This window comes from Lissotriton helveticus, chromosome 6, assembly GCF_964261635.1.
Source record: "Lissotriton helveticus chromosome 6, aLisHel1.1, whole genome shotgun sequence".
Classification (NCBI taxonomy): domain Eukaryota; kingdom Metazoa; phylum Chordata; class Amphibia; order Caudata; family Salamandridae; genus Lissotriton; species Lissotriton helveticus.
This window is the reverse complement of record NC_136067.1, coordinates 14,711,576-14,727,911: the sequence shown is the minus strand read 5'-3', so window position 1 is coordinate 14,727,911 and position 16,336 is coordinate 14,711,576. Positions and strand designations below refer to the sequence as shown.

General features: G+C 57.1%; 1 protein-coding gene across 2 annotated transcripts in view; it reads right to left on the bottom strand.

Annotated features, from left to right (window-relative positions):
• TMEM151B (transmembrane protein 151B) overlaps positions 1-16,336 on the bottom strand; it is a 483,665-nt gene that overhangs the window by 283,186 nt on the left and 184,143 nt on the right. The gene's annotated exons all lie outside the window — the stretch shown is intronic.

The window sequence follows — 16,336 nt, the reverse complement described above, 5'->3', positions numbered from 1 at the left end:
CTCCTGGGTAATGACCTGGAAAGCTCTCCATGGGCAGCAGTCGAACGAAAAGAGCACCTGGGGATGCTGGGCGTCCCGGACTGGGCGTGCGTCACCACCCGGTCCATGACCGCCCGTGCCAACACCCGCCCAGAGGAACTCGAATGGCCGGCGCCACCGCCTCCGGTCGCCCCCGCCGAAACCACCGACCGTGACGTCCCCCCCGAACCAGCTCAACCTCCAGACCTCGCTAACCTCGACCAGTGGCCTCAAGAGGGGGGGCCCACGCAAGAACAATTTCGCCAAGAACAAAAGACCTGTCCCTCCCTCGAGGGACTCCGCCAGCAAGCGCTAGCCCAAAGCGCAGGGGATACCTCCGGAACTCACTGGGTCTACTGGGACAATGATCTGCTGTACAGTGAGCAAAGAATCGCGGAGCTGGGGGCCAGCCGAGTCCTAGTGGTACCCCTCCGTTTTAGAGACTTTCTGCTAAACCTGGCCCACGATGTCCCCCTGGCAGGACACTTGGGTCAAGACAAAACCTATAGCCGCCTGGTGACCCACTTCTTCTGGCCCAAAATGAGGGACAATGTACACCAGCATTGCCGATCTTGCCCCACGTGCCAAGCCAGTGGGAAGAGCGGCCGCAAACTGAAAGCCCCCCTGCAACCTTTTCCCGTGGTCACCACCCCGTTCGAGAGGGTCGGAATCGATATCGTAGGGCCCCTGGACCCGCGCACAAAACAAGGCCATCGATTCATCCTGGTGCTAGTGGACCACGCCACCCGCTACCCGGAGGCTGTTCCCCTGCGGACTGTGACAGCCCCGGTAGTCGGCCGGGCTCTGATGGGGATCTTCTCCCGGGTGGGCTTCCCCCGGGAGGTCGTCAGTGACAGAGGCACGAACTTTATTTCGAAATATATGAAATCTCTCTGGCAACAGTGCGGGGTTACCTACCGGTTCACGACCCCCTATCACCCTCAAGGAAACGGACTCGTTGAGCGGTTCAACCGCACGCTCAAAGGGATGATCGGGGGGTTGGAAGAGCCCCTCCGTCGCCAGTGGGATGTACTGTTACCGTGCCTTCTCTTCGCATATCGAGAGGTTCCCCAGAAGTCCCTGGGCTTCAGCCCATTTGAACTGCTATATGGACACCCCGTGCGCGGGCCGCTCAGCCTAGTTAAGGAAGGCTGGGAGATGCCCCCTCTAAAGAACCCACCAGATGTTTTCCGCTACCTCCTAACACTCCGCAACCAGACCCGGCGATTCCGAGAACTAGCAAAAGCCAACCTAGAGGCCAGTCAGGAGGACATGAAAAGGTGGTATGACCGGAATGCCTCCTCCATCGAATTTGAACCTGGGCAACAGGTATGGGTGATGTCCCCCACCGAACCCTGCGCCCTACAAGACAAGTGGACAGGGCCCTTCAAAGTGGTCGAGCGCAAGGGTCCGGCTACCTATCTCATCGACTTGGAATCTTCCCGGAACCCCCTCCCGGTCCTCCACGCTAACAGACTGAAACCGCACTTTGTACGGACAGAACTCAGCCTCCTGATGGCCACAGACAATGGGGCTGAAGAGGACTCCGAGCCCCTCCCGGACCTCCTACGAACGCGGGAGAAAGACGGTTCCGTAGATGGGGTCCGACTCTCAGAGGCCCTCACCCGAGAGCAACACCAGGAGTGCCAAGTTCTCCTGTCACAATTCGCCAGCCTGTTCTCCCTCACCCCAGGTGTCACTTCCTGGTGTACGCACGATGTGGACACGGGGGACAGCCCCCCTATCCGCCACCGGGCCTACCGCGTGCCAGATCGGGTACGGGCCTGCATCCAGGAGGAAGTAGCCAAAATGCTCACGCTCGGGGTCATCGAGCCCTCAGACAGCCCCTGGGCCAGCCCTGTAGTACTGGTCCCCAAAGCAGCTGCCCCCGGCACCACACCAGAACTCCGGTTCTGCGTCGACTACCGGGGCTTGAATGCGGTCACCAGGACAGACGCACATCCCATCCCCCGGGCAGATGAACTAATCGACCGCATGGGAGCTGCCCGCTACCTCAGTATCTTCGACCTAACGGCGGGCTACTGGCAAATCGGCCTCACACCCCGGGCACAAGAACGTTCTGCCTTTTCCACGCCCGATGGCCATTACCATTTCACAGTCATGCCCTTCGGCATGAAGAATGCCCCAGCAACGTTCCAACGGCTCGTCAATCAGGTCCTGGCGGGGCTCGAAGGATTCAGCGCCGCCTACTTAGACGACATCGCTGTATACAGCAACCAGTGGTCCGAGCACCTCCACCACCTCCGAGCAGTACTGCACGCCCTTCAGCAAGCTGGCCTCACGATCAAGGCCAGCAAATGTCAAATTGGGCAAGGGTCTGTAACCTACCTCGGGCACCAGGTGGGAAGCGGCCTGGTGGCCCCTCTGCAGCTAAAAATTGCCGCCATCCAGTCCTGGCAGCCCCCCACTACCCAGACCGAGGTACGAGCCTTCCTGGGCCTCACGGGCTATTACCGAAGGTTCGTGAAAGACTATGGTACTATCGTGAGGCCCCTCACAGAGCTCACGTCAAAAAATCAGCCCCAGAAAGTCAACTGGACCCCAGAGTGTCAAGCTGCATTTGAACAATTGAAAGCCGCCATGTGCTCCGCCCCTGTGCTCCAGGCCCCCGACTACAGCCGGGAGTTCATCGTCCAGACGGATGCCTCCGACCATGGCATTGGGGCAGTCCTGTCCCAAGTGAACCCCGAAGGCCATGACCAGCCGGTGGCCTTCATCAGCCGGCGACTCCTACCACGGGAACAACGCTGGAGCACCATAGAGAGGGAGGCCTTCGCGGTGGTATGGGCCCTCAAGAAGCTCCGGCCCTACCTTTTTGGCACACCCTTTCGGGTACAGACCGACCACCGACCCCTGCAGTGGCTGATGCAGATGCGGGGGGAAAACCCGAAGTTACTACGCTGGTCCATCTCCCTACAAGGGATGGACTTCACAGTTGCACATCGGCCTGGGCCCGATCACGCCAACGCAGATGGCCTGTCCCGGTTCTTCCGCCTCGACGAGAAGAGTCCCCAAGAGAATGGGTAACTCTCCCCGCCTTCAGCTGGGGGGGACGCATGTTGGACAGGCCACATGAAGGGCCGCTCTCCCCCGGCCCAACCAGGCCCGAACCAGCCACGCAAGTACCACACACCACCATTTCACGTCCACCGTCCCCGCAGGGACCCCTACACTCGAACCTGTTGACCGCGTAGGCCGACCCACTACCGGCCTGCGCGCCCATCCTGGGCGCCATCTTGGACACTCCACCACGAGGCCGCCTGGGCCCCGATCGACCTCAACCCTGGGCCTGGCCAGGCCTCAGACATTCCGGCACCAACATCCACCCAGGAGGTGAGCGGGCTACTTGGTCAGTCAATGGGAGCAGGAGGTGTCGATGGCTCTCCCCCGCCAAGTGCCGCTCGCCCATCGCCTCCCCGGGCGCTGGCTCCACCCCCCTGCTGGGTGTCTGAACCCCCTCATCCCGGACCTCCCGACCTCCAAGTGCGAGGGTCCGGACATCAAAGCACACCAGCCCTATAACTGGGGCAGCTCCAGAGCAGGACGGGAGTTGTATCTTGGAGTCGAGAGACGCAAAGAAGAACTCATCCTTGACGGACTACTGGCGCTGCCGTAGCTCTGTCTTGTGCACCCTCGTCTTGCCTGCTGGCGCTGCCGCGGCTTTGGGAACCACCCTATCCTTCATCATCGTCGGGACCTGCTGGCGTGGCCGCGGACCGTTTGTAACCACCACCTTCATCGGGACCTGCTGGCTCTGCCGCGGACTGTCGTCTTCCTTCATCCATCTCGGGACCTGCTGGCTCCGCCGCGGCCCGTTCATCTACACCACCGAGCTCGAGGATTGAGAGCTATTTTCCATCTTTTTGGTAACAAGACTGTCCCGCTACCCTTTTCCCAAACAGAGACCAGAATAGAGGGGACCCCTGAGTCCAGACCTCCTTGTACCATTCTACCGTACTTGAAGAATTGTCTATAAAGTATCGTTGAACTTTATCGTTGTGTGGTGTCCGTCTGTGGGGGGGAAGTTACTTGTCTGTACGATTCACTGGAGACGGCTCTCCCCGGAGACCTCTCCCCGTATCCTCGGCCGACCCTCCCGGTCCGTCTAACATTGGTGGCCAGCGACGGGATCCGAATCACCGCATAAACCGTACAAAGAGTAGCTCACCCCACGGCGAATCACGATGTCAACTAAAGACAGCGGATCAACGGAGAAATTCCAGATGGAGAAATTGGGCGAGTACAGCCATCGTGAACTTAAACAGTTCTGTATCGATTTAGGTATCGCGACCACCGGACTAAATACCAAAGATGACTTTAAGCAGGCCCTGGAATCTTGGGCAGAAACCGGGGCTGCCGGAACCCCCGATCAAGACATCGCAGCACAAACCCCCATGGCCCCTGAAGAACGAAGAACGGGTCTCTCGCCAGACGAGATCCAGGAACGAGAAAGAACCCGACTACACGAGCTGGAAATGGCCCGGCTCAAAATGGACGTTGAACTAAAGTTGGCCGAACAGAAAATCAACTTAGAGCACCTGCGTCTCCGAGAAGAAAGAGAGGAGAAACAGAGACAAAGGGAGCTCGAGGAAAAGAAACTGGCATATGAACATGAGCGGAAATTAGCTGAAATCGACCTACGCAAACAGAATAAAGAAACAGGGGTGCCCGAGCAACCCCACACTCCAGGGGCAACAGAGAAGAAGGTACACATCCCCAAGGATGTCGTTCGAGAATACTTCCGAGAGGACGACATCCAGCAATGGTTTAAGGCCTATGAAATCGCTATGACTGCACACCGGATCGATAGAAGCGATTGGGGGGCCGGTCTGTGGGGGAGATTCCTCAATGAGGGCCGCGACGCCCTGCTGCAACTCCCGGACCAGCAGATGACCTCCTATGACCATATGAAAGCTGCACTCCTCACCCGCTATGGCCTCACACCCGAGATGTACCGTCAGAGGTTCCGAGACTGCACCCGCATCCCAGGTACAACTTGGGTGGACTATGTCAATTACTTTAGCCGAGCCTTCGAGGGCTGGATCAAAGGAAGCAAGGTCACAACCTACGAACAACTGTTCAATCTTATGGTATGGGAGCATCTGTCGAACAATTGCTTCATTGAACTTCGCCAGCACCTCCTCGACAGCAAGTTAACGGATCCCCGGCAGCTCGCAGCCGAAGCAGACCGGTGGGAGATCACCAGAGTGAGTCGAAATGGGTCCTCCGAACAGAACCGGAACAACAATGGTCAGCACCGTCCCCGAGGAGGTGGAGGCCAAGGACGCGGAAGAAGCAACGCTCCGGTCACCCCCACTACCAGCCCCACCCCCCCGGCCAACCGGGGCAGCACCCCAGCGCGACCGGGACATCGAGCCAATGTTACCTGCCATCGATGTCAACGAGTCGGACACTATGCAAACGACCCAAACTGCCCCCAGTACCAGAGCCCAAGACCCCGCCAAGTAGCCGCTGCTGCTCTGGGGGAGGAACGGATCTCAGAGGAACAAGAAGAATATGAACAGGAACACCAAGAATGGGAGCCAGCCGCCATGGCTCTCGCCTGCCTAGGGGGGAGAGACATGGTCCCGCGGGTCCCCCTACCCGCTAATACCCAGAAGTACAGCCAACGGGTGGGCATCAATGGACGCCGGGCTGAAGCCCTTCGTGACACTGGGGCCAGTGTAACAGCCGTCCGCTGTCACCTGGTGACCCCCGAACAATACTTACCAAACATTCTCTGCCCTGTACGTTCAGCCGATAACTCAGAAAGTCTGTGTCGGATGGCCTGCGTCCCCTTCGAATGGGGAGGGGTCTCCGGCATGTTGAAGGTGACGGTCCGAGATGATGCCCCCGTAGACTGCCTCCTGGGTAATGACCTGGAAAGCTCTCCATGGGCAGCAGTCGAACGAAAAGAGCACCTGGGGAAGCTGGGCGTCCCAGACTGGGCGTGCGTCACCACCCGGTCCATGACCGCCCGTGCCAACACCCGCCCAGAGGAACTCGAATGGCCGGCGCCACCGCCTCCGGTCGCCCCCGCCGAAACCACCGACCGTGACGTCCCCCCCGAACCAGCTCAACCTCCAGACCTCGCTAACCTCGACCAGTGGCCTCAAGAGGGGGGGCCCACGCAAGAACAATTTCGCCAAGAACAAAAGACCTGTCCCTCCCTCGAGGGACTCCGCCAGCAAGCGCTAGCCCAAAGCGCAGGGGATACCTCCGGAACTCACTGGGTCTACTGGGACAATGATCTGCTGTACAGTGAGCAAAGAATCGCGGAGCTGGGGGCCAGCCGAGTCCTAGTGGTACCCCTCCGTTTTAGAGACTTTCTGCTAAACCTGGCCCACGATGTCCCCCTGGCAGGACACTTGGGTCAAGACAAAACCTATAGCCGCCTGGTGACCCACTTCTTCTGGCCCAAAATGAGGGACAATGTACACCAGCATTGCCGATCTTGCCCCACGTGCCAAGCCAGTGGGAAGAGCGGCCGCAAACTGAAAGCCCCCCTGCAACCTTTTCCCGTGGTCACCACCCCGTTCGAGAGGGTCGGAATCGATATCGTAGGGGCCCTGGACCCGCGCACAAAACAAGGCCATCGATTCATCCTGGTGCTAGTGGACCACGCCACCCGCTACCCGGAGGCTGTTCCCCTGCGGACTGTGACAGCCCCGGTAGTCGGCCGGGCTCTGATGGGGATCTTCTCCCGGGTGGGCTTCCCCCGGGAGGTCGTCAGTGACAGAGGCACGAACTTTATTTCGAAATATATGAAATCTCTCTGGCAACAGTGCGGGGTTACCTACCGGTTCACGACCCCCTATCACCCTCAAGGAAACGGACTCGTTGAGCGGTTCAACCGCACGCTCAAAGGGATGATCGGGGGGTTGGAAGAGCCCCTCCGTCGCCAGTGGGATGTACTGTTACCGTGCCTTCTCTTCGCATATCGAGAGGTTCCCCAGAAGTCCCTGGGCTTCAGCCCATTTGAACTGCTATATGGACACCCCGTGCGCGGGCCGCTCAGCCTAGTTAAGGAAGGCTGGGAGATGCCCCCTCTAAAGAACCCACCAGATGTTTTCCGCTACCTCCTAACACTCCGCAACCAGACCCGGCGATTCCGAGAACTAGCAAAAGCCAACCTAGAGGCCAGTCAGGAGGACATGAAAAGGTGGTATGACCGGAATGCCTCCTCCATCGAATTTGAACCTGGGCAACAGGTATGGGTGATGTCCCCCACCGAACCCTGCGCCCTACAAGACAAGTGGACAGGGCCCTTCAAAGTGGTCGAGCGCAAGGGTCCGGCTACCTATCTCATCGACTTGGAATCTTCCCGGAACCCCCTCCGGGTCCTCCACGCTAACAGACTGAAACCGCACTTTGTACGGACAGAACTCAGCCTCCTGATGGCCACAGACAATGGGACTGAAGAGGACTCCGAGCCCCTCCCGGACCTCCTACGAACGCGGGAGAAAGACGGTTCCGTAGATGGGGTCCGACTCTCAGAGGCCCTCACCCGAGAGCAACACCAGGAGTGCCAAGTTCTCCTGTCACAATTCGCCAGCCTGTTCTCCCTCACCCCAGGTGTCACTTCCTGGTGTACGCACGATGTGGACACGGGGGACAGCCCCCCTATCCGCCACCGGGCCTACCGCGTGCCAGATCGGGTACGGGCCTGCATCCAGGAGGAAGTAGCCAAAATGCTCACGCTCGGGGTCATCGAGCCCTCAGACAGCCCCTGGGCCAGCCCTGTAGTACTGGTCCCCAAAGCAGCTGCCCCCGGCACCACACCAGAACTCCGGTTCTGCGTCGACTACCGGGGCTTGAATGCGGTCACCAGGACAGACGCACATCCCATCCCCCGGGCAGATGAACTAATCGACCGCATGGGAGCTGCCCGCTACCTCAGTATCTTCGACCTAACGGCGGGCTACTGGCAAATCGGCCTCACACCCCGGGCACAAGAACGTTCTGCCTTTTCCACGCCCGATGGCCATTACCATTTCACAGTCATGCCCTTCGGCATGAAGAATGCCCCAGCAACGTTCCAACGGCTCGTCAATCAGGTCCTGGCGGGGCTCGAAGGATTCAGCGCCGCCTACTTAGACGACATCGCTGTATACAGCAACCAGTGGTCCGAGCACCTCCACCACCTCCGAGCAGTACTGCACGCCCTTCAGCAAGCTGGCCTCACGATCAAGGCCAGCAAATGTCAAATTGGGCAAGGGTCTGTAACCTACCTCGGGCACCAGGTGGGAAGCGGCCTGGTGGCCCCTCTGCAGCTAAAAATTGCCGCCATCCAGTCCTGGCAGCCCCCCACTACCCAGACCGAGGTACGAGCCTTCCTGGGCCTCACGGGCTATTACCGAAGGTTCGTGAAAGACTATGGTACTATCGTGAGGCCCCTCACAGAGCTCACGTCAAAAAATCAGCCCCAGAAAGTCAACTAGACCCCAGGGTGTCAAGCTGCATTTGAACAATTGAAAGACGCCATGTGCTCCGCCCCTGTGCTCCAGGCCCCCGACTACAGCCGGGAGTTCATCGTCCAGACGGATGCCTCCGACCATGGCATTGGGGCAGTCCTGTCCCAAGTGAACCCCGAAGGCCATGACCAGCCGGTGGCCTTCATCAGCCGGCGACTCCTACCACGGGAACACCATAGAGAGGGAGGCCTTCGCGGTGGTATGGGCCCTCAAGAAGCTCCGGCCCTACCTTTTTGGCACACCCTTTCGGGTACAGACCGACCACCGACCCCTGCAGTGGCTGATGCAGATGCGGGGGGAAAACCCGAAGTTACTACGCTGGTCCATCTCCCTACAAGGGATGGACTTCACAGTTGCACATCGGCCTGGGCCCGATCACGCCAACGCAGATGGCCTGTCCCGGTTCTTCCGCCTCGACGAGAAGAGTCCCCAAGAGAATGGGTAACTCTCCCCGCCTTCAGCTGGGGGGGACGCATGTTGGACAGGCCACATGAAGGGCCGCTCTCCCCCGGCCCAACCAGGCCCGAACCAGCCACGCAAGTACCACACACCACCATTGCACGTCCACCGTCCCCGCAGGGACCCCTACACTCGAACCTGTTGACCGCGTAGGCCGACCCACTACCGGCCTGCGCGCCCATCCTGGGCGCCATCTTGGACACTCCACCACGAGGCCGCCTGGCCCCCGATCGACCTCAACCCTGGGCCTGGCCAGGCCTCAGACATTCCGGCACCAACATCCACCCAGGAGGTGAGCGGGCTACTTGGTCAGTCAATGGGAGCAGGAGGTGTCGATGGCTCTCCCCCGCCAAGTGCCGCTCGCCCATCGCCTCCCCGGGCGCTGGCTCCACCCCCCTGCTGGGTGTCTGAACCCCCTCATCCCGGACCTCCCGACCTCCAAGTGCGAGGGTCCGGACATCAAAGCACACCAGCCCTATAACTGGGGCAGCTCCAGAGCAGGACGGGAGTTGTATCTTGGAGTCGAGAGACGCAAAGAAGAACTCATCCTTGACGGACTACTGGCGCTGCCGTAGCTCTGTCTTGTGCACCCTCGTCTTGCCTGCTGGCGCTGCCGCGGCTTTGGGAACCACCCTATCCTTCATCATCGTCGGGACCTGCTGGCGTGGCCGCGGACCGTTTGTAACCACCACCTTCATCGGGACCTGCTGGCTCTGCCGCGGACCGTCGTCTTCCTTCATCCATCTCGGGACCTGCTGGCTCCGCCGCGGCCCGTTCATCTACACCACCGAGCTCGAGGATTGAGAGCTATTTTCCATCTTTTTGGTAACAAGACTGTCCCGCTACCCTTTTCCCAAACAGAGACCAGAATAGAGGGGACCCCTGAGTCCAGACCTCCTTGTACCATTCTACCGTACTTGAAGAATTGTCTATAAAGTATCGTTGAACTTTATCGTTGTGTGGTGTCCGTCTGTGGGGGGGAAGTTACTTGTCTGTACGATTCACTGGAGACGGCTCTCCCCGGAGACCTCTCCCCGTATCCTCGGCCGACCCTCCCGGTCCGTCTAACATTGGTGGCCAGCGACGGGATCCGAATCACTGCATAAACCGTACAGAGAGTAGCTCACCCCACGGCGAATCACGATGTCAACTAAAGACAGCGGATCAACGGAGAAATTCCAGATGGAGAAATTGGGCGAGTACAGCCATCGTGAACTTAAACAGTTCTGTATCGAATTAGGTATCGCGACCACCGGACTAAATACCAAAGATGACTTTAAGCAGGCCCTGGAATCTTGGGCAGAAACCGGGTGTTAGAAGCGGCTGTCTCTAGTTGGCAGAGGTATACACTTCTGACAAATAGGGACACACCTTTTCTAGTCAGGGCAAGGAGATCACACACTTAGATAACCCCTGCTCACCCCCTTGGTAGCTTGGCAAAGCAGACAGGCTTATCTCAGAGGCAGTGCGTTAAGCATTTATGACCACATACAGTAATAAAGTGAATACACTACAAATGGACACGACACAGTAGTATTATAAAAATAAGTATTTTTATATAAGGTTTAGCACAAGACCAAATAACGACAAAAATATACCACAGTCTTAATAAATACTCTTGGAAGGAAAAATAATAGTTCAAGCACGGTTTCTTCTTAGCACAAAGTCTTTAGTATCAAAAGCAACTCTTCTTCTCTAAATCAAAGTTCTTGGCAACAATGTAACCCACACGGGAGTCACACGACGTCGAGGCAAAGTTAATCCAAAGGTTCGGCGTCGACCGCGAGGAGCGCTACGTCGAGCCCGGAGTCGCACAGACCCCAACAACACAGTACCTTGGAAAAAGTGAAGCACTCGATGATCAGCGGCGTCGAGATGTCCGGCGTCGCGTCTTCGGCGTCGATCGAGCCTCGGAGTCGGTGCGATCTGCAGCGGCGTCCGTCGGAAGTCAGGCGGGAGCAGCGCTCACGGGATGAAGCAGGATACGGCGTCGTCGATGTCGATGTTGCAAGAGTGAGCAGCGCTCACGGCGTCGAGAGGGCTCGAAGTCGATGCGATCAGCGGCGGTGCAGACACGGGGTCACTTGGAGCTGGAGCCGAACTCACTACTCACTGGCGTTGCTGCTGGCGTCGATCGGGCCCGGCGGCCGGCGTCGAGGAAGCGGGACACTGGAGCCGTTACTCACGATGTCGAGCTGGATTCGGCGGCGTCCGTCGGCGTCGAGATTGCTGGATTCTTTCAGAGGTGCTGGATTCACAAACTCCAGCAAATAGCACTTTAACAGATGAAGTCCTTTAGCCCTGTGACTTCAACAGGAGACTGGCACTCTTCCAGCCCTTGGAGATTTTCTCAGCAAAGAGTGAGAGTACACACAAAGTTCCTCTCTCCTGGTTCCTTGGCAAAAATAAAGAAGCAATGCAGGATTCCCCCAACAAACAGCACTCTGGCAGAAGGGGTAGGCAGTCCTTAGATCAGCAGGCTTCTTGTCCTTGGTTCAGGTTTCCTTGTCAGAAGTGATCTGATTTCTTGGTTCAGGGGTCCTTCTCTTATACCCCTTTTTGGCTTTGATCCCTTTGTCCATGCAGGGGAATTTCCCCCCATCCTGGGTTTGTTGTGGGTGTTGCCAGGCCAGAGCACCTGGCCTATTCACTGGGCAGGGCAGAGTCCTCAGCCGCTCAGCAGGAGCGGAGCCAGCATTGTTACTGGCAGGGGCAGGGCCATCAGTTGCCCGGCAGGAGGCGGGCCAGGGAAGTCCCAGGCAAGCACAGAGTCATCAGTCGCCTGGCAGGGGGGCGGAGCCAACATTGTATCAGGCAGGGCAGGCTATCAAGAGCTACTCTCCCCTACTCTCAATGCAAATGCCCCACTCATCCCACACTGACTCATTCAGACTCTCTGGAGCCACCCAGCTCCTGTCACACACACACCAGAACCAGCAGAGACCGGTAGACAGTTAGACAAGAAAATAGCTACTTTCTAAAAGTGCTATTTTCAAACACAGAGTCCAAAAACCATCCACACAAACGGATGCGTTATTAAACCCTGAGTTCAGGGATACCAAACTCGACATTGCACCATGCTCCCCGAGCCCGCTAGGATTATAACATTAATAATCCTGGCAGCCCATTCTAACTGATGGAGAGCAGGCTACCTTACAATAGTGAAAAACGACTATGGATGTAATTCACTATTAGGACATGCCAACCTTGTCAGGCTTGTCCTACCTTATGCTTACAATGCACCCTGCCCGTGGGCCTACCATAGGGGTGACTAACATGAAGTTAAGGGAAGGTTTAGGGACTGGCAAGTAGGTGTACTTGCGCAGTCCTCGTGACAGTCAGACTGCACGTGGTCTGGCAATGGCAGACCTTCTGACATACTTTTACTAGGCCGCTCTTGTGGGTGGCACAACATGTGCTGCAAGCCCACTAGCAGCATTTGTCTTTACAAGCCCTGGCACTCCTGGTGCACTCGACTAGGGACTGATAGTAAACCAAATAAGCCAAACATGGAAGTAAAGCAATACAGCAATTTCACATAGGGAGCACTTGCACTGTGGCACTGATCAGCAGTGGCACAGTGCCCAAAGCATATACCAGCAAAAACATCGTAAACAGAAGAGGCAAACAGAAAAAATGGAGGAGAGACTCATGCCAATGATGCCAGGTCTAACACGTGTCCCCTCCAGCTGAAATGTGGGGAGAACTACCCTTACCCTAGGGAGTCCTCATCACTAAGGCGGAAAAATCTGGACAGACCATCAGCATTGGCGTGATCTGTGCCAGGGCGGTGTTCCACCGTGAAGTCCATCCCCTGTAGGGAAATGGACCACCTCAACAGCTTTGGATTCTCACCCCTCATCTGCATCAACCATCTGAGGGGCCTGTGGTCTGTCTGCACCCGGAAGTGAGTCCCAAACAGGTAGGGTCTCAGCTTTTTCAGTGCCCAGACCACAGCAAATGCTTCTCTTTCTATCGCACTCCACCTCTGTTCCCTGGGAAGTAACCTCCTGCTGATGAAGGCTACAGGTAAGTCTCGGCCCTCTTCATTCACCTGAGCTAGAACAGCCCCCACGCCATGCTCTGAAGCGTCCGTCTGGACAACAAATTCTTTAGAAAAGTCGGGTGCCTGGAGTATGGGTGCTGTGCACATTGCAGTTTTCAGGGTGTCAAAGGCCGTCTGACAGGCGTCAGTCCAGTTCACAAGTCGTGGCTGCTTCCTGGAAGTCAGCGAAGTCAAGGGGTGCACAATGTTACCATAATCTTTGACAAACCTCCTGTAGTAACCCGTGAGACCCAGGAAGGCTCTCACCTGAGTCTGGGTTTTGGGCGGTGCCCATGCCAGGATGGTATCAATCTTGGGTTGCAGGGGGGCCACCTTGCCGCTCCCTACTTGGTGCCCCAAGTACACCACTGAACCCTGCCCAATCTGGCACTTACTGGCTTTGATTGTGAGGCCTGCTCTGCGCAGGGCCAACAACACTTCCTGGAGGTGGCACAAGTGTTCCTCCCAGCTGGCGCTGAACACTGCGATGTCGTCCAGGTAGGCGGCACTGAAATCCTCCAGTCCAGCCAAGACCTGGTTGACCAACCTCTGGAAGGTGGCAGGGGCATTCTTCATCCCAAAGGGCATAACCCGGAACTGGTAGTGCCCATCTGGTGTGGAGAATGCTGACCTCTCTTTTGCCCCATCGGTCAAGGCGATCTGCCAGTACCCAGACGTTAGATCAAACGTACTAAGGTACTGGGCAGCCCCTAACCGATCGATGAGCTCATCAGCTCTGGGGATGGGGTGCGCGTCAGTCTTGGTGACTGAATTGAGTCCTCGGTAATCCACACAGAACCGAAGTTCCGGTGAAGCACCAGGCGCTGCAGCCTTTGGAACCAAGACCACGGGGCTGGCCCAAGGACTGCTAGAGGACTCAACCACCCCTAGGGCAAACATCTTGGAGACCTCCTCCTTGATGTATGCTCTGACCTTGTCAGTCACTCTGTAAGCCTTGTGCTTGACAGGAGTGCTGTCCCCGGTGTCTACATCATGGACACACCACTGAGTAACACCAGGAATCAAGGAGAACAGATCAGGGAATTGCCCCAACAAATGGCGACAATCCTGCTGCTGTTCAGGGGTCAGTGTGTCAGAGAGGACAACACCATCCACTGACCCATCTTGCTCTTTTGCATACAGGAGGTCAGGAAGAGGCTCACTCTCCTCCTCCATTCCAGCATCTGTAGCTAGGAGCATGCCCACTTCGGACCTTTCTAAGTGGGGCTTCAAACGGTTGACATGCAGGACCCGCAAGGGGTTCCTGGGAGACTTTAAATCCACCAGGTAGGTGACATCGCTCTTCTTCTCCACAACCTCAAATGGTCCAGTCCACCTGTCCTTGAGCGCACAAGGTTCCACAGGGGACATGACCCAAACTTTCTGTCCAGGCTGAAGCTCTACCAGAGTGGCCCTCTGGTCGTACCACCGCTTCATCTCCTCCTGGCTGGCCTCCAGATTTGCCTGAGCAAGATCCCTGAAGCGCCTAGTCTGGTTCCTAAAGGCCAGCATGTAACTGTATACATCCTGGGGAGGTTTCCTGGGAGATTGCTCCCAGCCTTCTTTGACCAGACTTAAAGGTCCTCTTACCGGGTGACCATACAAAAGCTCAAAGGGACTGAACCCTAGAGACTTCTGTGGCACCTCACGGTAAGCAAACAACAGGCATGGCAAGAGGACGTCCCATTTACGCCTCATTGGTTCTTCAAGACCCATAATCATGCCTTTAAGGGTACGGTTGAATCTTTCAACCAACCCATTACCTTGAGGGTTGTAAGGAGTGGTGAACTTATAAGTTACCCCACACTCCTTCCACAGAGACTTCATATAGTTGGAAATGAAGTTGGTGCCCCGGTCGGACACCACCTCTCTGGGGAACCCCATTCGGGAGAAAACACCCATTAGTGCCCGTCCCACCACGGGGGCAGTCACTGTTCTGAGAGGGATGGCTTCCGGGTACCGTGTGGCATGGTCCACCAAGACCAGGATGAACCTGTTGCCCAGGGCTGTCTTGGGGTCCAGTGGCCCAACAATGTCAATCCCCACCCGGTCAAAGGGGGTACTGACCACGGGAAAAGGTTGGAGGGGAGCCTTCTGCTTCCGCCCGCTTTTCCCACTTGCCTGGCAAGTCTGACAGGTCTTGCACTGGATGTCTACATCCCTTCGCATCTGAGGCCAATAGAAATGGGTGACAAGCCTGTCATAGGTCTTGTCCTGCCCCAGATGTCCAGCTAAAGGAACGTCATGAGCCAAACCCAGTAGGAAGGCTCTGAAGCGCTGGGGTACCACCAGCACACGGGCTGACCCAGGCTCAGCAGCCTTAGGCTCGCTATACAGGAGGTCGTTCTCCCAGTACACAAAATGTGACCCTGACTGATCACATGAGGTTTGGGCTGAGGCCTGCTGCCTCATACCCACAAGAGAAGGGCACACTTTCTGTTCTGCACAGAATTCCTCCCTGGAGGGACCACCATCCTGCTGCCAATGGGTCAGCTCGGGCAGGTCTCCCAGTTCGGCAACTTGTTCACCTGTGGGTTCCAGGGCATCCCCCTCGAGGTCTGCCTCCTCCTGGACCACGGGAACTACGGGGGACGGTTTCCCGCGCCCCCTGCCTCTTCTCTTCACAGCTGGGTCCTGGGCCATACTTTCAGGCTCCAGAACCCCATCAACACCCTTACTTGCTGTCATGGGTCGAGTGGTTGCACACACCCACTCTGGCACACCCAACATTTTCAAATGTGTCTCCCTCTCCACCTTAGCCCAAGGGGAGTCTTCTAAATCATTGCCCAGGAGACAATCAACAGGCATGGCGGGCCTCACAGCAACCTGAAGAGTACCCGAAACTCCCCCCCATTCAAAGGAAACTTGAGCTACCTCACACTCTTTCTGGGAGTTGTCAGCAGCTATCACAGGGTAGAATGCGTGGGGAACAACCTGCTCTCTGGACACCAAGTGACACTTGACAGCTGTCACACTCGCTCCGGTGTCTCTGAGAGCCTCAACTCTATGGCCATTAATGGTCACCCACTGCCTATATTTCTTAGTGTTACTAGGCAGAGGGGGTGGAGGGACCAATTCCATGTCTCCTAGAGAGACCAGGGACATCTCCGCGGGACCCTCCCCACCATGGGCAACCATCTCCTCCCCTCCCAGAGCTACACTAGCCAACTGACGGGGTGGTGCACTGGGTAGTGCACCAGACTTCTTCAAGGGACACTGAGGGTCATAAAAACGGTGTCCTACCTGCTTACAAACGAAGCAGGTCAGGGGGCCCCTATGACCAGGTTTACCTGGCGGGGCCTCTGATTTCTTCACAGGG